General features: G+C 38.3%; 1 pseudogene; it reads left to right on the top strand.

Annotated features, from left to right (window-relative positions):
• The first annotated feature begins 393 nt into the window (after positions 1–393).
• Positions 394–18,670, top strand: LOC110740819 (annotated as a pseudogene).
• Positions 18,671–26,987: the final 8,317 nt, after the last annotated feature.

The raw sequence follows: 26,987 nt of genomic DNA, 5'->3' as shown, positions 1-26,987 counted from the left end.
GTCCAGTAAAGGCACAGGAATAACATGAGGAAGACTTGGAATTCGCTCTCACCCCTTGTCTATCTATCTCCCTTTTCATTTGTTTTGGTAACTTTCACTTTTATGGATTTCCATAGCTTAATGTTAGCCTCTCCCTGCTTTTTGTTTTGGATAGATGATTATTAAATGAAATTGGACTTGTAATTACTGAGTCTACCTAGAAATATATTCATTTCTAAAATGCTTTCATAAATATTATTTATTCATCCAACAAATATTTATTGAGTATCTGATTCTATGACAGACACAGTGATATAAACACAAATACAATAAGATCCCAACCTCTAAAGAACATGCAGTTGAGAGAAGAAGGCAGAATCCTATCAAAATAAGCACCATAGAGCTGGTGACGCCATGATCAAAAGGAGTTATAGGAAGTGGAAAGGGGACCTGGGTAGGAGGGTGATGTCTGACTGTGAGCCACAGACATTCTTTTATTTGCCTACAGGTGTTGTTGTTGTTGCTGTTTTTAATTGCTACCACATTTAAAAACACACAAAAATAAGATATTCAGTTTCTCAATAAAATAGAAAGTCTCGCAAAGCTGGGCCTTCATATCCACAAGGTCACAGAGCTGCCCTCAACTGAGCCTGACCTGTGAGTCATTCTTGCCCCGGTGCCAGCCATGTGAGTTAAGAAGCTTCCAAATCATTCTAATCCCTAGCTATTCAAGTCATCTCCAGCTGTTTGAGTCTTCTGATCTGATGTTCCAGACATCATGGTGCAAAAAAAAAAACAAAAAAAACAAAACATTTTGGCATTGCTCCATCTGCCTACTCTCCAAATGTTCTGTCATGAGGCACTTTCAGAACCCAGGAGGTATGCAGTGAAAAGCCCAAGTCACATGCTGAGGTGATATGGTTTGGCTGTATCCCCACCACATCTCACCCTGAATTGTGATAATCCCCATGTGTTAAGGGCAGGGCCAGGTGGAGATAATTGAATCATGGGGATGGTTCCCCCATACTGTTCTTGTGGTAGTGAATAAGTCTCATAAGATCTGATGGTTTTAGAACTGGGAGTTCCCCTGCACAAGCCCCATTGCCTGCCACCATGTAAGACATCCCTTTGTTCTTTCTTTGTCTTCCACTGTGATCGTGAGACCTCCCCAGCCATGTGGAACTGTGAGTCCATTCAACTTCTTTCCTTTATAAACCACCCAGTTTCAGGTATGTCTTTATTAGCAGCATGAGAACAGACTAATACAAGAGGTCACATGCTGATTCCTGTCAATAGCCCCAGTGGAGCCCAGACTTTGAGTCATCACAGCTACCCTATGAGACATGTGAGTGAAGAAGCCTCCGGGTAATTCCAGTCCCCGGCCATGTGAGTCAGCTCCAGTTGTGAGAGTTCCAACTGAGGCCCTCAACATAGTGAAGCAGAGACAAGTCATCTTCACTTTGCCTTATCTGGATTCTTGACCTACAGAAACTATGGCCATGAAAAATGGTTGCTGGCCTCCCAAAGTGCTGGGATTACAGGCATGAGCCACCACACTTTTTAAAGTGTCCTGTTAGGCACTTTTAAAATCGTTAGTATTATTCTTACAGTTTTCTATTTTATAACACAGAAGAGTGGTCTGTCTTGAAGGTATACACATAATATATGAGTCATTGTCAAATAAGCCTTGAAAGACATGGGGATAGATAAATTAATCCAAGCAATTTGTGGAATGCAAAGATAAGGAAAAAGTATAGATTCTGATAAACCCAAATGTTAAGGGGGAAAAGAGAGGACAAAATGGAAACAAACACACACAAAAAATAGTCAGGGAGTAAGAAGACCAGGAAAGAATAACAACACGGAAATAAAGATTGAGGAGAGTTTCTTTAGGAAACAAGCAATCAGCATGTCAAAACTACAGAGGATGTAATTATGAACATCTAAAAGTTATCCATTGGATTTTAGTAGTTATATTGAGGGAAAGAGTGGGAAATAGATAGACGGAAAAAAAAATTAGCCTAGTTCTTTCTTTTTTTTTTTTTTTTTTAAGATAATTCTCACTCTGTTGCCCACGCTGGAGTGCAATGGCAAGATCTCAGCTCACTGCAACCTCCACCTGGGTTCAAGTGATTCTCATGCCTCAGCCTCCAGGTAGCTGGGATTACAGGCCTGTGCCACCAAGCCCGGCTAATTTTTGTATTTTTAGTAGAGACAGGGTCTCGCTATGTTGCCCAGGCTGGTCTTGAACTCCTGGCCTCAAGTGATCCGCCTGCCTTAGCATCCCAAAGTGCTGGGATTACAGGCATGAGTCATTGTGCCTGGCCCGTAATTTAGGCTAGTTCTTTAAAAAACACCTTGGCAGTTAAAAGAGAGCCTCCCTCAAACATGAGACCTTACAGTAGAGAGCAAGAGCAAGAGTGGAGTGGAGCTTTTTAGATTTGTTTTATAGATGAGCCAGACTTGAATATGTCCTGGGCTGCAAGGAGGTAGCCAGTGGAGAAAGAGGTTTAAAATACTCAAGAGACAGAGAAGAGTGAGGAATGGATAGATATAGATATAGATATAGATATAGATAAAGATATAGAGATAAAATGTATGTTAAGGTGAGGAGAATTACTCAGGATTCCTGAACGGTAGGCCAGTAGTCTTTGTAGGAGATTATAGGTATGCTTCTCTTACTCAACAATATAAATAAATAAATGAATAAAAAACCCATTTGTAAAATTCTTCACATTTTAAATAGTTTGATAATACAATGGAAGAAAATAACGTTATAATAAGATTTTATTAGGTTTGGATTCAGAGTAACTTCTAGAACCCTGTTGTTGGTAGAGTTTTCAAATAATTTTCAAAAATTTCACACAATGTTTAAATACTATAGCTGTATCTAGTATAATTTCATTGTAGATTTGCATCCATATATACACACACGTGCTCATGCATTAAACACCTACTGATATATACATACACGCTTACTTATACTTTTGTGTGTGATGTGTGAAAAATGTTTGGAAGAATATATTCTGAGATGTTAATGGTGTTGTCTCCGGATGGTGAGTTTATAGTTCATATATTTTCTCTTTATGATTTTCTGTTATACAATGAGCGCATTTGAATTTTTAATAAAAAGTTAACTGCCAGAATAACAAAGATAATTTTAAATAATATTTTTAAAAGTTCTTTTGCATTTTGATGCAGAAAAAGATTTTTCACACTCTCTTAAATCAGAGAAATTAAAATAGAGTACTATTTCAAAAAAAAACATGCTTTGTCTTTTAATGAAGGACAAGCTACTTTGAATGAGATCATTATTTCCAAAATCATATTGAATTTACCTCCCTTACTTAATGCAAAAGAACACTGTTCCTAACATTCTCACATTTACCTATAAGAGCAATATTATAGGTACACAGAGGGCCTTTCAATATGCATTGTACTCGACATATGTAATACATTGGAAATGAACTACAATAATCATTTAGAAAGGATCGGGAGAGTAAGTGTTTTCTTATAGCTTCTTGTTAAATAGCTATTACTTTCTTGGTAATTCTTCCTTTGTTAATTCTTTCTTTAAGCTATGGATAACAAGTGCAACATATTCTTATTTTTTTACGTAGTTAAAACAGAATAAATGAGTGTGTTGTCTGAGAGAGAAAAAAAGAGAGAGAATAAACACGGTTGAAGATGAAGCTCCATAAATTTGAATGAACTTCACATCATCTACTCAGAGGAAATGTTTGAAATATAAATAGTATTATGCACCATCACTGATGTAGGCAAAGCATGAACTATATTCTAGCAATAGTTGTCAATCAGGGAAGACTTGAAAGAACAAATTCTGTCAAAGTCTTGCCCCGTCTTACCTTTTTAGATGTCTTTCAAAAGAGAATCTTGAACAGAGAAAACATTCTAAAAAAATAAATTAATAGGCAACAAATAACTCCCCGGCTGATGTACTATCTCTAGTTTAGTTCTTCAAAACATTTCATCAGGAGCATTGATCTAAATTACCCCCAAGATTTTAGATTATAATTTTTCAAAGCAGGGTTTTAAGAGTCCCTGAAGTCAGTGCCTTGTAACCCCATGAGATTGATGTCTGACACAATCTCGACAGTCATCAAAATTTTAGTGGACTCCTTCCATTTATTTTGCAGGTATTAGGAAAAGCATTTTGGGTACTGCCTTTATTGAGAGACATTACAAATGATTGAAGACAGGAAAGACTGCACTCCTGATAATGGTGAAGCACTTTAAAGTATGTATAACCTTTTAAAGTATGTTCAGGTATAGCTAGTGGAAAACCAGGTAGTTCCAGGCAGCTACTGCTGCCTAACTACTCTCACTTTCTCTGGAAACCAGTGAGATTTCTGATTTATAGTTCTCAGGCAAAGGGTGTTCTTCCAACCCAAAGTGACTGTCTTCTCCATTTCACCCCTTTACACCTGAACATTCTCCAATTGTTTCTAAAAATCACGTAGCACAATTGGAAAATCTGAGTTCCTCAGTTCCAGGAAGGGCCCACGGTATATAAGGTTGACATGGAGATGTTTCAGATTCATATTAATTCTAGAAGAATCCAGTCTCAGAGTGGATACCACATCTTTGTGCAAGGGAATATGATCACAGTCTTTTCCAATTACAATTTGTGACAAGACTAGAATATGTGTTCTGTGATAATATTAAAATGCAGTCAAGATACTTTCATTGAATTTCTGGTTGTTCTGTGAAATGTTTTAACAGCATTTTCTGTTCAATTCATTTGCACCTGCAAATATACTCTATGGAATCCAATTTGGAATTTATATAACACAGATAAATATCAAGTAAGAAATATTCTCAGAGTATAATCTTCTGTATGTTATTTTAATTAATATTCACAACCATCTCTTGGATTCCTGCAAGAAAGAGTGACAAACAGCAAATACATGATTTAAATCAACTCTAGATATTGGTTTCATTTCTCTTTCCTTAATGATTTTTTTTACCTAAATTTTTTTTTACCTTAAAGTCTCTACCCACCCATATATAAAGCTTTATAAATACTCCAAGGTAGCATAATTGACTGATATAAATTTCAACTCTTATCTCTCAATCTTGGTAAAACGCTACTATTTAACATAATGTTTAAAAGGCAAGATGCAAGGAAAAAACAAGTCATCAAATGTCTGCATAACCCACAAACTAATTAATCAATCCCCAGAAATAAAAAGTTGGTGCTAACAGTGATTGATTAGACAACCTTTTCAAAATATTTTTTTAAAAAGAAAACAGGGATGTAAATTTCAATTAAATATAAATATAATTTGAAAATTTCATAGAACGTAGATGTCAGTGGGGCCATATATTACATGCTGTATTCATCCTGAGTATGCCTTTACGTTTTCAAGAAATGTATTTGATTAGAACATCTCTGCAAAAGGCAGCCAATTGTTTTTTTGTACTAACAGTGTTAGGGAAAGATCTGCTTTGCCAAAAGTGCCTTTTCTTCTGCCTTTAGCTTCAACAAATGATAAGCTCTCAGTTGACACTTAAACATTCATTGTTTTGCCTTTTTTATTATCACAATAAAACTTGACAAACAGCTCTCTCCTGTCTTGCTTCTTCTGCTTACCTCCCTATTTGCTATGTAAATGGTATATACACATTTAGTACTTTGAATATGTTCTCTGAGTTCTAACATCTATTTAAACAAAAATAAGTCCTTTATAAATGATTGCAAGTTTTTGGCCTTACGTTGCTGCAGTTTAGCAATCTTCTGGCTCTGAGTAAACTCTGCAAAAGAGCTGTTCTTGAGTGCTTGCCTATGTTTCCATCCAGAATGTAGGCTTATTCATATCTACAAATAACAGAGCATTAAAAATAAAATAATTTCCTGATTAGGATGAGTCACTTCCAGTAAAAGCAAATGTCTTGGTAAGAACATGAAACCTATATTGAATGTCTGAGAGCATATGCTTCTGTGTCTTGGTCATGGTGGTCTGGAGTGGGTCTGGTGTGGCCTATGAGTCAAAGTTACTTACTGATAATATTTATGCCACAGCAACCTGTTTTGGTGATCACCAGTGCCATCCGATAGTCTCTGCTTCTTGAGATTTTGAACTGTTATACATCTTTTCTTACGATTTCCTAACGACCTAGTTTTAAAAAGTGTAACATATGACTCATTATACTGCTTGTGTAATATATGCATAATGAGTTTGGAAGCAAACAGATAATTCTTAATTCAGAAAGAACATGAAATTTCTAGCAGGTTGTAATGTGCTAAGCTTTATTTTCCAGTACAAATAATGAGTCATGGAACAAAATGAATGATAGGAGTAGGTAATTATGAAAGTATGATAAGGAAATCAATTTAGCTCATCATCTGGCACTCTATAGAAAATAGAAATTAAAACTTTATTTTCTAGGTGCACCTCAGGCCATGCACTCCACAATCACCACTCAACTTACTCTTTCTTGAATAACCCAAGTCCTTTCACTTTGTACACATGGTCACTTGTAGTAACTCGGAGCACCCTTCCACCTTACCTTTGCTACTTAGCAAACATCTCTACTTCTAGGACCAAGTTCAAATGCCCCCTCTGCTGAAATGTCCTCCAAGTGCTTTGTCACTCTGTCCTCTGGACTTTGTTGATACATTGGTTTTTTTGCCCTATTAAAAAGTAATCACACTAATAATTTATATAAGAGATGAATACACATGTATTGTCCACAAACACCTCCAAAGAAATAAGATGTTCAGCAGGACCTTTTCCACAGGCTTCACTCATCTGCCACAGTGAAATAATCTCTTATTTTTTGCCATTTTTCCTACATCACATATTTTGTCTTGGATGTATTCTCTGACTTACTGAAGTATATTCTTTAGTAAGCTTTATAGAAATGATTCATAGGTATTAAACTTTCCAAGACTTCGAATATCTAAAAACGACTTTCTTCCCCTTCCCACATTAGTGAATTTGGCTGAGTAGAGAACTCCAGGTTGAGAGAGGAGACAGAGAACAATAGCCAAATAAAAGTCTTACCAATTGTCCCCCTGGCAGAAACACCAAATTAAATAACTATTCACACAAAAGTCCTTCATGAGAACCAAAAATCATGTGAGCAATCACAGTACCTGGTTTTAAGTTTATATCACTGGAAGAGGCACTGAAGAAGGTAGTAAAGATACTCTTGAATTGCAGAGACCGTCCCTTCTCCATCCCTCAGCAGTGGCCATGTGGTGCAGCAAGAGACTCTGTGCACTTGAGGAAGGGAGAGCAAAGGATTGTGGGACTGCATTGGAACTCAGTGCTGCCCTAGCACAACAGAAAGCAACATCAGGCAGAACTCAGCCAGCACCCATACAGGGAGCATTTACATGAGCCCTAGGCAGAAAGGAATCATCCATCCCAGCAGTCAGAACCTGAGTTCTACCAAGCCTCAAGACCATGGCCTACAGCACTCTGGGGCCCTAAATAAACCTGAAAGGCAATCTATGCTGCAAGGACTGCAATTCTTTGGCAAGGTCTGGTGCTGTGCTAAGTGTGGAGTGAGGGGACTTGCAGGGTATGTGACCTAGTGAGACACCAGCTGGGGTGGCCGAGGGAGTGCTTGTGCCAATTTCCCAACCCCAGCCAGCACAGCTTGTAGCACCAAAAGAGACTCCTTTTGTTTGAGGAGAGTAGAGGGGAGATTAAAGAGGACTTTGTCTTCCAACTTGGATACCAGTTCAGCCACAGTAGAACAGGGCCACAGGCAGAATCCTGAGGCCCCCATTCTAGGATCTAGCGCATGGACAACATTTCTAGACACACCCTCAATGAAAAGGAAACCCGCTGACTTGAAGGGATGGATCCAGTCCTGGCAGGATTTGCCAAGTGCTGATTAAAGAACCCTTGGGCATGAATAATCAGCAGTGATAGGCAGTACTCGCTGTGGGCCTTGGGTGTAACTCAGAGACGTGCTGGTTTCAGGTGTGACTAGCACATTCCCAGTGGTGGTGGCTGTGGTGAGAGACTCATTCTGTTTAAGAAATGGAAACAGAAGAGTAAGGGAGACTTTGTCTTGTGGTGTGGAAACAGCCTGGTTACAATGAGGTAGAGCACCAGGTGGGCTCTTTGGGCTCCTGATTCCAGGCCTTGGCTCCTGGATAGCATTTCTGGACCTGTCCTGAAATAGAGGGGAGCCTACTGGCCTGAAAGGAGAGCCCAGGCCTGGCAGCATTCACCACAAGCAGACTGAACAGTCCTTGAGCCTTGAATGAACATCAGTGGTAGCCAGTCAGTACTCTCCATGAACTAGGGCAGCAGTGGCCACAGAAGGAGGCCCCTCTGCTTGTGGAAAGGAGATGGAAGAGTAGGAAGCACTTTGTCTTGTGGCTTGGGTGCCAACTCATTTGCAGTTGAATAGAATATTAGGTAGATTCCTAAGATTCCTGACTCCAGGCCCTGCTAATGGACAGCATCTCTGGACCCACCCATGGCCAGGGAGAAATTGCCACCTGAAGAAAAAGACATAAGCCTGGCTGGCTCTGCCACCTGCTGATTGTAGAGACCTAGGCCCTTGAGCAAACATAGGTGAGAGCCAAGCAGTGGTTATCACTGACCTTGGTGAAGATCCACAGCTGTGCTGGCTTTGCACAGCTCAGCACAGAGAGAAAGACTCTGTTTGAGGAAATGTAAGAGAAGAGAAGAAGCATCTCTGTCTGGTAATCCAGAGAATTCTTCAGGATCTTATCCAAGACTACCAAGGTGGTACCTCTATGAGTGTGGAAGATTCACAGCATTACTGGGCTTGGAATGCCCCCTAATGCAGATATGGCTGCAATGACCAATATCTTAGATCACAACATGCAAGTCCCTTCAAATACCCTGAAAGCCTTCTCAAGAAGGATGGGTACAAATAAGCACAGACTGCAAAGACTACAGTAAATACCCAATTCTTCAATGCCCAGACAGCAATAAACAGCCACATGCATCAAGACCATCCAGGAAAATATGACCTCAAAAGAAAGAAAGAAAAAAAAAAAACTAAATAAGGCACAAGACACCATGGGCCAATCCTGGAGACAGAAGGATATGTGATATGTGACCTTTCAAGACAAAGAATTCAAAATAGCTGTTTTGAGCAACTTCAATGAAATTCAAGATAACACAGAGAAGGAATTCAGAATCTTATCAGATAAATTTAACAAAGGGATTGGAATAATTAAACAGAATCAAACAGAAATTCTGGATTTGAAAAATACAACTGACATAATGAAGAATGCATCGGAGTCTCAATAGCAGAATTGATCAGGCAGAAGAAAGAACTGATAAACTTGAAGACAGGCTGTTTGAAAACACATGGTCAGAGGAGACAAAGGAAAAAGAATAAAAAACAATGAAACATGCCTACAAGATCTAGAAAATAGCCTCAAAATAGTAAATCTAAGAGTTATTGGCTGTAAGGCAAGGTAGAGAGAGAGAGACAGGGGTAGAAATTTATTCAAAGAAATAACAGAGAATTTCTCAAACCTAGAGAAAGATATCAAGATACCAGTACAAGAGGGTTATGCAATACCAAGCAGATTTAACTTACATAAGACTACCTCAAGATATTTAATAATCAGACTCCCAAAGGTCAAGGATAAAGAAAGGATTCCAAAAGTAGCAAGAGGGAAAAAGAAAACAACAAATTACAAACAAAGAACTTTCAATATATCTGGCAGTAGACTTCTCAATGGAAATCATACAGGCATACAGGCCAGGAGAGAGTGGTGTGAGATATATAAAGTGCTAAAAGAAAAAAATATGTATCTTAGGATAGTATATCCAAGAAAATATCCTTCAAATATGAAGGAGAAATAAACACTTTCCTAAACAAAAGCTGAAAGATTTCATCAACACTAACCCTGTCCTACAAGAAATGCTAAAGGGAGTTCTCCAGTATGAAATAAAAAGACATTAATAGCAATAAGAAAGTATCTGAAGGTATAAAACTCACTGGTAATAGTACACAGAAAAACATAGAATATTATGATACTGCAATTGTGGTGTGTAAACTACTCATATATTGAGTAGAAAGACTAAACAATAAACCTATCAAAAATAATAATTACAACAAAGTAGGAAGGATAAGAAGTACAATAAGACACAAATAGAAACAACAGAAAGTTAAAGAGCATGGGGATATCAAGTTAAAATCTACAGAATTCATTAGTTTTCTCTTTGCTTGTTTGCTTGTTTTTATAATTATGAATTCATTAGTTTAAAATAATGTGTTGTAAGATGTTATTTACAAGCCTCAAGTAGCCTCAAATCAAAAAAACATACAACACATACACAAAAATGAAAAGCAATAAATTAAAGAAAATTTAATTTAAAACCAGAGAAAATCACCTTCACTAAAAGGAAAGAAGAAAGAGGAGAAGACCACAAAACAACCAGAAAACAAATAATAAAATGGCAGTAGTGAGTCCTTATTTATCAATAATAACATTGAATATAAAAGGACTAAACTCTCCAATCAAAAGCCATAGAGTGGCTGAATGGATCACAAAACAAGACCCAATTATCTGTTCCCCATAGGAAACACACTTCACCTATAAAAATACACATAGACAGAAAATAAAGGGATGGGAAAAGACATTCCATGTAAATGGAAACCAAAATAGAACAGGAGTAACTATACTTACATTAGACTAAATAGACAAAAACTATAAAAAGGACAAAAAGGTCACTGTATAATGAAAAAGGATCCATTTTAGCAAGATGATATAACAACTATAAATATATGTACCCAGATATGAAAGCAAATATTATTAGCGTTAAAGAGAGAGATGGACGCTAATACAATAATAGCTGGAGAGTTCAACACCCCACTGTAGCACTGGATAGATCATCTAAACAGAAAATCGACAAAGAAACTTTGGACTTAATCTATGCTATTGACCAAATGGTCTCAATAAATATTTACAAAACATTTCATCCAACAACTAAAGAATACATATTCTTCTCCTCAGCACCTGAATCATTCTCAAAATCAGACAATATGTTAGGCCACAAAACAAGTTTTAATACTTTAAAAAAAACTGGAATCATATCAAATATTTTCTCTGATCACAATGTAGTAAAACTAGAAATCGATAACAGGCTGGGCACAGTGGCTCATGCCTGCAATCCCAGCACTTTGGGAGGCCGAGGTGGGCGGATCACCTGAGATTGTGAGTTCGAGACCAGCCTGACCAACATGAAGAAACCCTACTAAAAATACAAAATTAGCCGGGCATGGTGGCACATGCCTGTAATCCAAGCTACTCTGGAGGCTGAGGCAGGAGAATTGCTTGAACCTGGAAGGTGGAGGTTGCAGTGAGCCAAGACCGTGCCATTGCACTCAAGCCTGGGCAGCAAGAGCGAAACTTCATCTCAGAAAAAAGGAAGAGAGAAAGAAGGAAGGAAGGAAGGAAGGAAGGAAGGAAGGAAGGAAGGAAGGAAGGAAGGAAGGAAGGAAGGAAGGAAGGAAGGAAGGAGAAAGAAAATCAATAACAACAGAAAGAGAAACTTTGGGACTTTACAGACACAAGGAAATTAAATAATATGCTCCTGAATGACCAGTGGGTCAATGAAAAAATTAAGAAGGAAGTTGAAGAATTTCTTGAAACAAATGAAAATGGAAACACAATGTACCAAAACCTGTAGGATACAGCAAAAACAGTACTAAGAGAAAAGTTTATAGCAATAAGCACCTACATCAACAAAGTGGAAAATCTTCACATGACCAACCTTATAATGCCTGTTAAAGAAGTAGAAAATCAAGAGCAAACCAAACCCAAAATTAGTACAAGAAAAACAAAACAAAACAAAACAAAAAACATAGATATCAAGCAAAAATAAATGAATTTGAAACCAAAAACATAAGAGATTAATAAAGGGAAAATCTGGTTTTTTTAAAAGATAAAACCAACAAACTTTTAGCCATACTTACTAACAAAAAAAGAGAGAAGACTCAAATAAACAAAATCAGAGACAAAAAAGAAGACATCACAACAAATAACACGGAAATTCAAAGGATGATTAGAGACCATTATGAGCAGCTATATGCCAATAAATTGGAAAACCTAGAAAAAAATGGATAAATTCCTAGACACTTACAACCTACCAAGATTGAAGAAGTTCAAAACCCCAAAAGACCAATAATAAGTAACAAGATCAATGCTATAATAAAAAGTCTCCCAGCAAGGAAAAGCCAAGCACCCCCCATGGCTTCACTGCTAAATTTTAACAAATAATTAAAGAAGGACTAATACCAATCCTACTCAAACTATTCTGAAAAATAGAGGAGAAAGAAATACTTCCAAACTTATTCTATGAGGCAAGTGTTATTACCCTGAAATCAAAACTAGACAGACACATCAAATAAAGAAAATCATAGGTCAATATCTCTGAACATTGATGCAAAAATTCTTTACAAAATACTAGCAAACTGAATTCAATAACACATTAAAAAGATCATTCATCGTGACCAACTGATACTTTTTACAGGGATACAAGTATGGTTCAACATACAGAAATCAATCAGTGTGATACATCATATTAGCAGAATGAAGGACAAAAGCCATATCATCATTGCAATTGATGCTAAAAATGCATTTGATAAAATTCAATATCCTTTTAAGATTAAAAAAAAACACTCAAAAAACTCGGTATAGAAGACACATATCTCAATGCAATAAAAGCCATATATGACATACCCACAGCTAGTATCATACTGAATGGGGAAAAATTGAAAGACTTTCCTCTAAGATTTGGAATATGATCATGATGTCCACTTTCACCATTGTTATTCAACATGGTACTGGAAGTACAAGGGACAAATCAGACAAGAAAAATAAATAAAGTGCCTCCAAATTGGAAAGGGAGAAATCAAATTATCCTTCTTAGCAGATGACATAATCTTAGATTTGTAAAAACCCTAAAGCCTCCACCAAAAACCTATTAGAACTCATAAACAAATTCAGAAAAGCTGTAGAATACAAAATTAACATATAAAAATTAGTAGCGTTTCTATATGCCAACAGTGAACAATCTGAAAAGGAAATAAAAAAATAATTACCTTTACAATTGCTACAAGCAAAATAAAATAAAATACCTGGGAATAAAGTTAACCAAAGAAGTGAAGTATTTACAATGAAAACTATAAAACACTAATGAAATAAAATAAAGAGGAAACAAAAGAATGCAAAAATATTTCACGTTCATGGATTGGAAGAATTAATATTGTTAAAATGTCCATACTCCCTAAAGCAATCTACAGATTCAGTGCAAGCCCTATCCAAATACCAATGACATTCTTCATGGAAATAGAAAAAACTATCCCAAAATTTATTTGTAACCAAAGATCCAGAATAGCCAAAGCTATCCTGAGCAAAAAGAACAAAACTGAAGGCATCACATTATCTGACTTCAATTTATACTTTAAAGCTGTAGTAACCAAAGCAGCATGGTACCGGCATAAAAACAGACATAAACCAATGGAACCAAATTGAGAACCCAGAAACAAATATACACATCTACAGTGAACTCATTTTCAACAAAGGTGTCAAGAACATACATTGAGGAAAAGACAGTTTCTTCAATAAATGGTGCCAGGAAAACTGAATATTTATATGCAGAAGAATGAAACTAGACTCCTATCTCTTGTCATGCACAAAAATCAAATCAAAATGGATTAAAGACTTAAATCAAACACCCCAAACTACGAAACCATTAAAAGAAAACATTGATGAAATCCTTCACGACATTGGAGTAGGCAAAGATTTCTTGAGTAGTATCTGACAAGCACAGGCAACTAAAACAAAAATGGATAAATACGATCACATCAAGTTAAAAAGATTCTGGCCGGGCTCGGTGGCTCACGCCTGTAATCCCAGCACTTTGGGAGGCTGAGGCGCGTAGATCACGACATCAGGAGATCGAGACCATCCTGGCTAACACGGTGAAACCCTGTCTCTATGAAAAATACAAAAAATTAGCCGGCCTTGGTGGCGGGCACCTGTAATCCCAGCTACTCGGGAGGCTGAGGCAGGAGAATGGCGTGAACCCGGGAGGCGGAGCTTGCAGTGAGCTGAGATCCAGCCACTGCACTCCAGCCTGGGCGACAGAGCGAGACTCCGTCTCAAAAAAAAAAAAAAAAAAAAAAAAAAAAAAGATTCTGCATAGTAAAGGAAACAATCAATAAAGTGAAGAGACAACCCATAAAAAGGCAGAAAATATTTGCAAACTGTTCTTATGACAAGGGATTAATAACAAAAATATATGGAGTTCAAACAACTCTATAGGAAAAAAAATCTAATAATCCAATTTAAAAGTGGAAAGAAGATCTGAATACAGATTTCTCAAAAGAAGATAAATAAATGGCAAACAGGTATATGAAAAGGCACTCAACATCATTGATCATCGGAGGTATGCATACTAAACTCTAATGAGATGTTGGGCTGAGTGCGATGACTCACACCTGTAATCCCAGCATTTTGGGAGGCCAAAGTGGGTGGATCACCTGAGGTCAGGAGTTTGAGAACAGCCTGATCAACATGGTGAAGACCTGTCTCTACTAAAAATACAAACATTTGCCAGGTGTGGTGGTGGGCTTTTGTAATCCTAGCTATTCTGCAGGCTGAGGCAGGAGACTCTCTTGAACCTGGGAGGCGGATGTTGCAGTGAGCTGAGATTGCACCACTGCATTTCAGCCTGGGTAACAGGGCAAGATTCTGTTTCAAATAATAATAAATAAATAAATAAATAAATAAATAAATAAATAAATAAATAAAACTACAATGAGACGTCATCTCGCCCCAGTTAAAATGGCTTTTTTCCCAAAAGACAGATAATAACAAATCCTACTGAGGATGTAGCGAAAAAGGAACATTTGTACCCCATTGGTGGGAATGTAAATTAGTAGAGCCACTATGGACAATAGTATGGAGGTTCCTTAAAAAACTAAAAAATAGATTGCATTGGGAGTTATACCTGATGTAAATGGCGAGTTGATGGGTGCTGATGAGTTGATGGGTGCAGCACACCAACATGGCACAAGTATACATATGTAACAAACCTGCATGTTATGCACATGTACCCTAGAACTTAAAGTATAATAATAATAAAATAAAATAAAATAAAATAACAAAAAAGAAAAGAAATTTTAAGCACAAAAAAACCCTGAAAAAACCACCACCACAACAAAAAACCCTAAAAAATAGAGCTACCATATGATCCAGTAATTCCACTGCTTAGTGTATATCCAAAAGAAAGGAAATCGGTAAATTGAACAGATATATGCTCCCTCATGTTTATTGCAGCACTATTCATAATAGTCAAGATTTAGAAGCAACCTAAGTGTCCATCAACATACCAATGGATAAAGAAATTGTGGTGCATATTTTCTTTGGAACACTATTCAGCAATGAAAAAGAATAAAATCTTGTCATTTGCAACAGCATGGATGGAACTGGAAGTCATTATGTTAATTAAGTGAAATAAACCAAGCACAGAAAGACAAACTTTGCACGTTCTCCATTTTTTATGGGATCTAAAAATTAAAACAATTGAACTCATGGCAATAGAGAGCAGAATGATGGTTACAAGAAGCTGGGAAGTGTACTTGTGGAGTGAGGGAGTAGGGTTGGTTAATGGGTACAAAAACATAGTTATATAGAATAAATGAGATCTAGTATTTGATAGCACAACAGGGTGAATACAGTCAACAATAATTCATTATACATTTAAAATGACTAAGAGTTATAATTAAATTGTTTCTAACACAAAGAAAGGATACATGTTTGAGGTGATGGATACCCATTTACTCCTAGTTGATTATTATGCATTGTATGCCTGTATCAAAATATCTTATGTACCTCATAAATACATACACCTACTGTGCACTCATGACAATTTTTTTTTAATTAAAATTTTTTAAAAAAGCAAAAAAGAACTCTAGGTTAATATTTTTTTTCTTTCACAACTTCAATATTATTCCTTCACTTTCAACATGGGAACTCTATCATTAGCAATCTGATTTTTTTTCTCTTGAAAAATTTTTGGATTTGTTTGTTTGTTTGTGTGTTTGTTTGTTTTTTGAGACAGTTTCGCTCTGTAGCCCAGACTGGAGTGCAGTGGCCCAATCTTGGCTCACTGCAACCTCTGCCTCCCAGGTCCTGGTTCAAGCAATTCTCCTGCCTCAGCCTCCTAAGTAGCAGGGATTATAGGAACGTGCCACCATGCCAGGCTAATTTTTGTATTTTTAGGAGAGAGAGGGTTTCACCATGTTGGCCAGGCTGGTCTTGAACTCCTGACCTCATGGTCTGCCCACCTCGGTCTCCCAAAGTGCTGGGATTACAGGCATGAGCCATTGCACCCAGCCAACTTTTTGGATTTTATATTTATCCTTGGCATTCTGAAATTATATTAGGATATGTTTAAATGTGGATAGTGTTTTTTCTATTCATGCTACTCAGAAACATTTTGGATCTTTTAAATATTTTTAATGATTTGCTTTTATCCTAAATTTATTTAGCAAGTTTATGGTTTGGGGTTGCTATTTATAATTATCTTTATCAAACAGAATTGTTAGATAATGTCTGTATTGTATTTCATCAGATCAAATGAGAGCCTCTTTTATTGTCGCTGAATATAAGCTCTGAATATAGAAACTTGCCTTGAATGTTTGAGAGGAGGCCAGACTGAGAAACCTCCAGTGTGTACAAATAACTTTTATTTCGAGTCTTGGAGGATCCCCAGCCTTGCTATGTGTTGTATATTACCTTCTATACTGCCCACCCTGGGAGTATCTTGTGTCTAAACTCCTACTTCAGAGTTCCCCCCTCTCAAATGTGTCCTACAGACAAAGGGAATCAGTGATTCTCCTTCCTTCCCCTGTCTTCATGTGGATGTGAAGGTCCCTAGTTAGCTCAGGCTCTGCTTTCCTTTATCTCCAGCCACAGCCTCATACAAGCGACTCTTCTAGGAAAATTCACTGCATATCAAACAAACACCCCTCTAGGCTTCATTCTGAAGTAAACACTGCTGGTGTCAACAGCTGCTTATAGAGGATAGAGGGTGAGACCCAGATTACTCAAATAAAGTCTTTAATTTATTGCCCTGATGCCTGGCCCAGGGGCCCCTCCCACTCTTTGCTTTGTTCGATCTGAGCTTGATGTTTCTCTGCAGCTTCCTTAGAAAACTGCTATGATGGGTCGTCGGCAAAGCCTGAGACCTGCCCTCTCACTCTCCTCCCGGACAGCATGAGCTTCACCACTTGCTCCATCTTCTCCACCAAATACCAGTTCTCAGGCTCTGTCCAGGTGCCCAACTATGGCACCTGGCCGGTCAGCAGCATGGTCAGCGTCTATGCAGGCGCCAGGGGCTCTGGTTCCTGGATCTCTGTGTCCCACTCCACCAGCTTCCGGGGCGGCATGGGGTCCGGGGGCGTGGCCGCAGGGATGGCCAGGGGTCTGGCAGGAATGGGAGATCCAGAATGAGAAGGAGACAATATAAAGCCTGAATGACCGTCTGGCCTCCTACCTGGACAGAGTGAGGAGCCTGGAGACCAAGAACTGGTAGCTAGAGAGCAAAATCCGAGAGCACCTTGAGAAGAAGGGACTCCAGGTCAGAGACTGGAGTCATTACTTCAAGACAATCAAGGACCTGAGGGCTCAGATCTTCGCAAATACTGTGGGCAATGCCCGTATCGTTCTACAGATCGACAATGCCTGTCTTGCTGCTGATGACTTTAGAGTCAAGTATGAGACAGAGCTGGCCATGCACCAGTCTGTGGAGAGTGACATCCATGGGCTCTGCAAGGTGACTGATGACCAGTGTCACTTAGCTGCAGCTGGAGACAGAGATGGAGGCTCTCAAGAAGGAGTTGCTCTTCATGAAGAAGAAGCACAAAGAGGAAGTAAAAGGCCTACAAGCCCAGATTGCCAGCTCTGAGTTGACCGTGGAGGTAGATGCCTCAAATCTCAGGACCTTGCCAAGATCATGGCAGACATCCGGACCCAATATGATGAGCTGACTCGAAAGAACTGAGAGGAGCTGGACAAGTACTGGTCTCAGCAAATTGAGGAGAGCACCACAGTGGTCACCATGCAGTCCACCGAGGTTGGAGATGCTGAGTTGATGCTCACAGAGCTGAGACGTACAGTCCAGTCCATAGAGATGGACCTGAACTCCATGAGAAATCTGAAGGCCAGCTTGGAGAACAGCCTGAGGGAGGGGGAGGCCCACTACACCCTGCAGATGGAGCAGCTCAATGGGATTCTGCTGCACCTGGAGTCAGAGATGGCACAGAGCTGGGCAGAGGGACAACACCAGGTCAAGGAGTAGGAGGCCCTGCTGAACATCAAGGTCAAGCTGGAGGCTGAGAGCGCCACCTACCACTGCCTGCTTGAAGATGATGAGGACTCAATCTTGGTGATGCCCTGGACAGCAGCAACTCCATGCAAACCATCCAAAGACCACCAGCCACCAGACAATGGATAGCAAAAGGGTGTCTGAGACCAATGACACCAAAGTTCTAAGACATCAAGCCAGCAGAAGCAGGATACCCTTTGGGGAACAGGAAGTCAATAAAAAGTTCAGAGGTGAAAGGAAGGAAGGAAGGAAGGCAGGCAAGAAAACTGCTATGATGATGTGACACATGCTCCTGTTACAGCCTTTATTTTGCAGTTGTCCCTCTTCTGATTTCTGCAGCAAGGTGATTCTATCTGCCCTTTAGCTTCCAACAATCACTCAAAATTTATGGTCTGAGTCCATCTTTTAAAATCAGCGTGTATTATGGAATTGTCTACTAAAATGTTTGCTATCATTTCAATGCATTTCAATGCAATTTCTGTAATTTGAAAAGGCATAGAAGGGGAGCTAGAGCATGTTTTGTTTCATAATTTTCATGAGTTGATTACACTGTACTTTAGAGCAAGTGTTCTTTGTTTACATGAGTGAACCCCATAAGAAAGTGATTCCCAGATGGCAGCATCAACATTTTAGCTGTCCCCACTGCTTGACACAGTTGCAGTGGAGAGATTGCATAAACAAGGACACAAACATCAAAAAACACAAGGGCCCACGGCAGAGAGAATTCTGAGTTTTGTGTTAATGGAAAACACTAATGGAAACTGTTGAAGAGAAGGGGAGAGAGAGGTGTTTGGAGAAATTGGTGGAAATGGAGGCTGGAGAACGTTTTATGTGACATTGAGGTTGTTCTTCACTCTTTGCTGAGCTCCAGTTCTCCTATTTGGATGAAAGAACAGAAGCTACAAAATTGCCAAGATTCTTTCTCTTCTACTCACTGCATGCTTCTATGAATTTGATACTGGAAATCAACAGACATTACCAGACCATTGATCTCACAGTGCCTCCAGATAGAAGTCATACGGTTTGTGCTCATCCTAAAATAAGCAGAGGCAGGCTTTGGAAAAATTGTGAAAACTTATTATTTTTAAAATTTTTGTTGCTCTCTGTAATTTATGAGCAGATCTTCTTTCCCTCCAGACAGTTCTCCACTATAATTTTTGGTTTTTCTTTCTTTCAACCACCACATCTTAATGACTTACTCTGTAGCTAACTCTACAAATCTCTGATAAGGCATTAATTTATAAAGCAGGTGTTAGCTGATAAGGATTGAGGGCACATACTTTATACAGGTATCCACAATTTTTGAGGCAATATTTACCTTTTATTTAGTAAGACTTTTTTAGTTATAAGGAGAAAAATTAACACAAAAATCACATGGTAGAACAAATTTGCCATCTAATAAAAGCCTAATTTTTTTTTAGATCATTGGAGCCTCCTACAATGGCTTCATATTTTTCAGCCTGGCTACTACCTAAGTTAAACATTATTAACTGGATACTGCAGAGTCCTAAAACACTTAAAAAGATAAAATCATACTAGTAAAATGATATATAGTGATAATGATATTGGAGGACAGGCATACTGCTCAAATCTTTCTCTAATTACAGTCCATGCATGGACAGACAGCCACCTCTCTCTCACCTGCTATCAGGTTTCAGTCTACACAAAATTACAACTTTTAAAAATAGTCTTATACACCTAAAATGTGGTTTTTTTTCAGCTGACACTAAAATGACTCATTTCCTATTATGTATATATACATAGATGTCAAAATATTCCCACATATTTTGCTGGAGTGCCTTAATTTTAAATTGGAGCTAGAAAGTTCTAGGCTAAAGACTAGCCAACCTAAAATGTTTTTTAAAGATATGTATTAATTAGTTGATGGGTTATGTAGCATTAAACTTTGTTCTATATAAAGCAAATTTAAATAGACATAACCCTTTATTTCTAGCAATACACAATATAAGAGACATCTTGTTGATTCAGATCCAAATGCTTAAAAATAAAAAAAGTTTATCAGTTGAGCAAATAAATAATAATATTTAGCAGTTATCATATGCGTGGGGAGAGTAGTTATTTACTAATATTGGCATTTCTCAAAATGAGGTTGCTAATATCAAGAGAAGTTTCTACAAAATTCCTAATCGTGGGTTTTCAATTTACTGACAGTTTAAAAAACAAGCTGCATATTTAGAATGACTAAAATTTACAGTCTGAGGCTCCCAAATATTGCAGAGAATGTAGAGTAACTGAAATTCACATATACTGCTAGAGGGAGTTAAAATACTATAATCACTTTGGGAAACTATATGGCAGTATCTATTATACTAAAGCTTAACGTATGTGTAGTCTATGTAATCAAATCTACTCTTAGGTATTTACATATTTCTTGCAGAAATGCAAACATTTATGCCTCAAAATACACTTTAAAGAAATTTATGACACCATTACTCATAATAGCCCCAAATTGGAAATGGCCCAAACTCCCATCGGCAGTAGAATAAATAGTGAAACAGTTATATAACTGAATCCTCCACAGCAATGAAAAAGAATGAACAACCTCTAGATGCTACAATGTGAATGCATCTCTCAATAAGTCAAATATAAAAGACAGACAAAGAAGAGTACATAGCGTATGCTTTATTTACATAAGGCTACAAAGCAAGCAAAACTAAGTATAATCAGAGTACTGATTACCTTTTCAAGGGGTCTATTGATGGGAGGTGAGTACAAGAAAGGCTTCTGGGGTACTTATATTATTCTATATCTTGATCTGGTGCTTTAATTACCTTCAGGAAGAAGGACCCACTGCCCAAGTCACGGCTGCATGGATATTGTTCATCCACTCTGTTCCCTCTCAAGTTCACACCATTACAGTGCATACAGATGGTGCTTCATCCACATCCCTATGATTCCTATGCCCATCCCCAGCTTTTGTATTTGTACTTCTAACAGCTCACAGTCTCGATCTTCAGGAGACCGTCCTTGGTTTACTACAGCCTTTTTGGCCGTACTTACCAGCAGTAAGTGCCAGGGAGTTTATGGCCACCACAGGGCAAGCTATGGCAAATGATTCCCTTTCCTCAAGCCAGGACAAACTCAGAAATGTAATTTCCTTTACACAACTCCCTGCAGGATGAGGCTGAGAAAGGGAGTTGACCTGAAATTAGTCCATGCTTAGCTACTTCCACTTCCCTGTTCTGCTTCCCTTAAGCCCCTACTGATTTTTCTTGAGAGCACTTCCTTAGCTTATCTCCTGCTCAAATGTTCTTGCATCAAAGTCAGCCTCTGAGACTCAGACTGAAAACAGCTATATTGGAAACCTAATTATCACATGGGTGTAGCTTTCTTTCCTTCACTACCCTTCAAAATACTTCAATCTACTTTCATTATTGCTCAGTCCCTCTTAGGAATTAAGCCTTCAAAGCCTTCCATTAATTAAATGAGTACACAATCTGGGAGGCATGACTCATGAATCATTTACCAGTTATTTGCACTTCAGCAAAATGCAATGGCAAGATTAGCAATGCAATCATCCAACAAGACCCTCAGCCACCAGAAGAATCAACATTGGCTGATGAGTATGGGGTAAGGTGTGGTGTTCAGAAAAGTCCAAAGTACAAGCCTTGCCAGGAAAGAGGAGCTGAGTGGGGCATGGGAGACAGATTCCTAAGGCATGCAATGGGCATTATCAGAATTTGATTACTTGGGCATAAGAAGAAAAAAAAGAATACTCACAACAGAAACAGTTTTGAGCAGAGGACAACCTAACTTCACAAATTTTATCTAGGACTACCCATTAACTAATATTTAGTAATTTTATGTATAAACAATGGAACGAATGTCTGTTATGATTCAGTAAGTTAAAGGGACTTACAATATTTCTAAATGGTTGAGAATGGGTAAATTACTACCTGTCCCAGAAGAAACTGAGATGGCTTCATGAATTGAATGGAATTTCAAGGGCTTGTTTGATAAGAGCAATTTTTTTTTTCTTTTTTTGAGACAGAGTCTCACTCTGTCACCCAGGTTGAAGTGCAGTGGCACTACCTCGGCTCACCGCAACCTCCACCTCCTGGGTTCAAGCAATTCTGCCTCAGCCTCCCAAGTAGCTGGGATTACAGGTGTGTACCACCATGCCTGGCTAATTTTGTATTTTTGGTAGAGACAGGGCTTCATCATTTTGACCAGGCTGTTCTCGAACTCCTGACCTCAGATAATCCACCCACCTCAGCCTCCCAGAGTGGTGGGATTACAGGCATGAGCCACTGCGCCCAGCCTGAGTTAGCACAATTATCCAGTGGCAAAGCACATGCATACTTATTTAAATTAAAACAGCTGATGAAATTTTTCTTCCTCAAATCAATTTCAAGGTTTAACAGCATGAACAGCTCATGGTATGAGCTTTAGAATTAATTACAGAGTGACTCAACAAACATAAAATTATGTAACATTTCAGATGGAAATTTCAAAATAATATATTTTAAATCTATACTTCACAATTTCAATTTACTTACAGTATCTAAAATAAATTTAAACTGCCATTTTTTAAACACATGCAAAAGTATGTTAAATATTACATGACTGACTTAATTGGAGCGAATGGTAATCAAAATTAACAAAAGAAACTGTAACATGAAGGATATGAACAGATACTTTTCAAAAGAAGTCATTTATGTGGCCAAAAAAATATGAAAAAATGCTCATCATCACTGGTCATCAGAGAAATGCAAATCAAAACCACAATGAGATACCATCTCACGCCAGTTAGAATGGTGATCATTAAAAAGTCAGGAAAAACAAATGCTGGAGAGGATGTGAAGAAATAGAAATAGTTTTACACTGTTGGTGGGAGTGTAAATTAGTTCAACCATTTTGGAAGACAGTGTGGCAATTCCTCAAGGATCTAGAACCAGACATACCATTTGACCCAGCAATCCCATTACTGGGTATATACCTAAAGGATTATAAATCATTCTACTATAAAGACATATGCACATGTATGTTTATTGCAACACTGTTCACAATAGCAAAGACTTGGAACCAACCCAAATGCCCATCATGATAGACTGGATAAAGAAAATGTGGCACATATACACCAGGGAATACTATGCAGCCATAAAAAGAATGAGTTCATGTCATTTGCAGGGACATGGATGAAGCTGGAAACCATCATTCTCAGCAAACTAACACAAGATAACACAAGAACAGAAAATCAAACACCGCATGTTCTCACTCTTAAGCGGGAGTTGAACAGTGAGAACATATGGGCACAGGGACGGGAACTTCACATACCAAGCCTATCAGCAAGGGTGGTAGCGGGGAGGTGGGGAGGAGATAGGGAAGGGATAGCATTAGGAGAAATACCTAATGTAAATGACGGGTTGATGGGTGCAGCAAACCACCATGGCATGTGTATACCTATGTAACAAACCTGCACAACTTAATAAAAAAAGAAACTGTAACACAAAATGAGATGAATAAAAATTAAAACAGTATATAATATTAAAACATACATAGACAAAAGACTAGACCAAAGCACACTAACATTTCAATGGCGCTTATCTCTGTGTTCTAGAATTGAAGATCATTTTATTTACTTCTTAATAATCAAGAAAAGTGTTAGTTATGAAAAAGATAGTGTATAAGGTCCTCCCACTAGTTTAAATTTTCTCCAAAAAAGGGCTTAGTAGACAAATGTTACTTTAGAATAGACAAGTTTTGAAAGTGTATTATTATCAAGGCTTGTATGAATTGAGGTGTAGACATTTACTTTGATCTCTTTGAATTACCACCTATTGTCTAGAAAACATTCTGAAATAGAAAGCCTCCTGGACTCTAATGGAACAGTTTTTGTTGGTAGTGATGAGAAAAAACAATCAGACATTTCAGTAACATCTATTTCCTTGATTGACAAAAATCAAAAGGGAAAGGATAATTACATTTAAACACACACACATGGCCTTTACCTGGTGGAAAAAAATTGTATTTGTGTCTGTCTCCCTTAAGTAATTGTTCAATGATCCCCTTTCAAGTTATAAATGCCAACCAATTTGAAAGCATGGTAAACAGGAAAGAAATATGGAAACAAATTTCATAGGAAAGGTACAGCTGATGAAAACAGGAATCTGTTTTCAAGGGAGTTTTCAAATATCAAGTTTCCATCACATTGAAAGGTATTAGTTGTGACTCAGAAGGATGATTTATTTCAGATTTGGCATTTCCTGTGAGTCACACCTTTTATCTGAGCATCTTAGAATATTTTATAAACACGAACCTCAATAACATCTGCATTATTCTCTTTGTTTTATAAATGGACTAATAAGTCATCAAAGAGCTTATAAAGTTGACAGAGGTCACCTGGGATGAGACTGATTTTTCTATCAGCACCTTTCCCTGTGACAGCCCTCAATTAGGATTTGAGAACTCCACAGCTCCTGTCCTAGCCATTTTGAAACATGAAACCCACGTCTTTAACTTTTTAAAATATGCATGTATGGAGACATGCCTAGGGAAAAAAAAAACATCTCTCTTTAAACACATACATACTGCTACATATCATCTATCTATTCATATAGATTGGAAGATATCATACAAAGGGTTCATAACCAGTAAATGGCAATAAAATGATAACTGCCACAGCCCAGCTCCTGATCACAGATGTCTGCTTCTGTTTAGGCAGCGAAAAATATAATGGGGAAGTCTGTAGGAAATAAATAGAAATGTTTGGAATTTTTTCCTAACCTTTTGTCAGTTGTGATGATTCTGACGTCTCTTAACTCTTGATCAGATATCAGAGGTTTCTGAAGTTTCTTGTTTCGTGGCTCTCTTAGGTCTCGGTACATTTTTCACTGTGTCCTTAGGCCAAAAGGAGTACCTAGCCGTCCAAAGTGTAAAGTAACAGTTAAATCCCAACTTAACAAGAGTAATTGGCATGATGTCCGACAGATGGCGCTGTGCTTCACCTCGAAAATTTAAATTATTCGGCGGTGCTCCTAGACTTCTCTTCTGGAGGGGGTGGGGGGATGTATGTGGAGGTCGAGGTGGTGGGGCAGTATGTGCGTGTGTGTGTGTGTGTGTGTGTGTGTGTGTGTGGTGGGGCAGTGTGTGTGTGTGTGTGTGTGTGTGTGTGTGTGTGTGTGTGTGGCGGGGGGCGGTTAGTCGGTGGGAGGGCGCGAGGGAAGGGGTCCCTGCCTGGCCACCTGAATTCAGTTTGTAAACCACAGCTGTAGATCATACATAAATTAGGTGAAGTTGGCGGAAGAACTGGTCTTGGTAGAAAGAATTTGAAAACAGATGAAAGAGATTCCATGGAGGTGCCTTTCTCTTGTTTGAGAAACACCAGAAAGTTATCTGGTTCTAATAAAAAGGTCTATTGGTGTCCTTTAACTCTAATTACTATGGTGCTTGCCCCAATGAAGAGGGAAAGGAGCTGTCTCTTCTACTTGTCACACATGGGAAGCCTTTGCCAAGCTTTAGCTATCTCCCTTCAGACAAAAGCCTCCAAAATTACAAAAGCACTAAGTTGTTTTGTTTGACTTAATCTTTTACTGTTTTGTTGTCTATAAATCCTTCTGCAATCCACATAGTCTTAAAGATAACAATATGAATAAAATTAATTTCTGCTTGCATCTGAATCACACCAAAAGAAATACACAGATTTTTGTACATAAAGTAACTTTGGGACAGTCAGACTTATAAGAATAAATGAAATTTGTTTTCTGGAACATTGAAGAGATACCCAGAAGAAATAGGCAGCCTTCTGACCAACTGGTATTAAACTTTGATAACAAATCTGTGTGCTAGTCAGTTGGATGAGAGTAGCTGCATGTATTAGGATGCCCTGGACAGAAGAAATAGTGACTTTAAATGAATCTGCTGGTGAGAATTTGTAAGAGTAGAATCCTTATTTTTGTTGGTTTGAAGTTAGAAGAGTAGAATCCCTGTTTTTGTGTGTTTGTTTGTATTTGAGAGAAGGTTTCACCCTGTCACCTATCCTGGAGTGCAGTGGTGTGATCACTGCTCACTTCAGCCCTGACCTCCCAGGCTCAAGCAATCCCTCAAGCAATCCTCATGCTTCAGCCACCTGAGTAGCCGGGACTACAGGTGGGCAACACCATGCCAGGATAAATTTTTAATTCTTTTGTAAAGACAGGGTCTTGCAATATTGACCAAGATGGTTTCAAATTCCTGGCCCCAAGCAATCCTCCTACCCCAGCCTCCCACGGTGCTGGGATTACAAGCATGAGCCATCACACTCGGCAAGAGTAGAATCCTTTAAATTGCAGGTCTTGATTTGCTGTGGAACTGTTTCTCCTGCAGGCACCTCCATGAGGCATGTATTTGGGAGAAGAACAGCAGGAATTTGTCATTTATTTATTTATTTATTATCAATGATTAGTCTCCTAAGCCATACCAGGAATGCCAGAGAGTTTCTGATGAGAGTAAAATACTTTATTCAGAGATAAAAGCTTTTTTCCGAACTGTAAGTGGAGTGTCTGCTAAGTGCCAGTCACTGTCTAGGTTAAGGAGAAGATTGGGGCCGTGGTAGGGGATGAACTAGGATGACTCTTGCTGTCACTGAACTTAGCCTAGTGGTTAAGAACAACAGGAGATTTTTACATCTCAGAGGAA

The sequence above is a fragment of the Papio anubis genome, chromosome 10 (assembly GCF_008728515.1).
Source record: "Papio anubis isolate 15944 chromosome 10, Panubis1.0, whole genome shotgun sequence".
NCBI classification, from domain to species: Eukaryota; Metazoa; Chordata; class Mammalia; order Primates; family Cercopithecidae; genus Papio; species Papio anubis.
The sequence above is the reverse complement of the archived record's forward strand: the minus strand, read 5'-3'. Positions and strand labels throughout refer to the sequence as shown.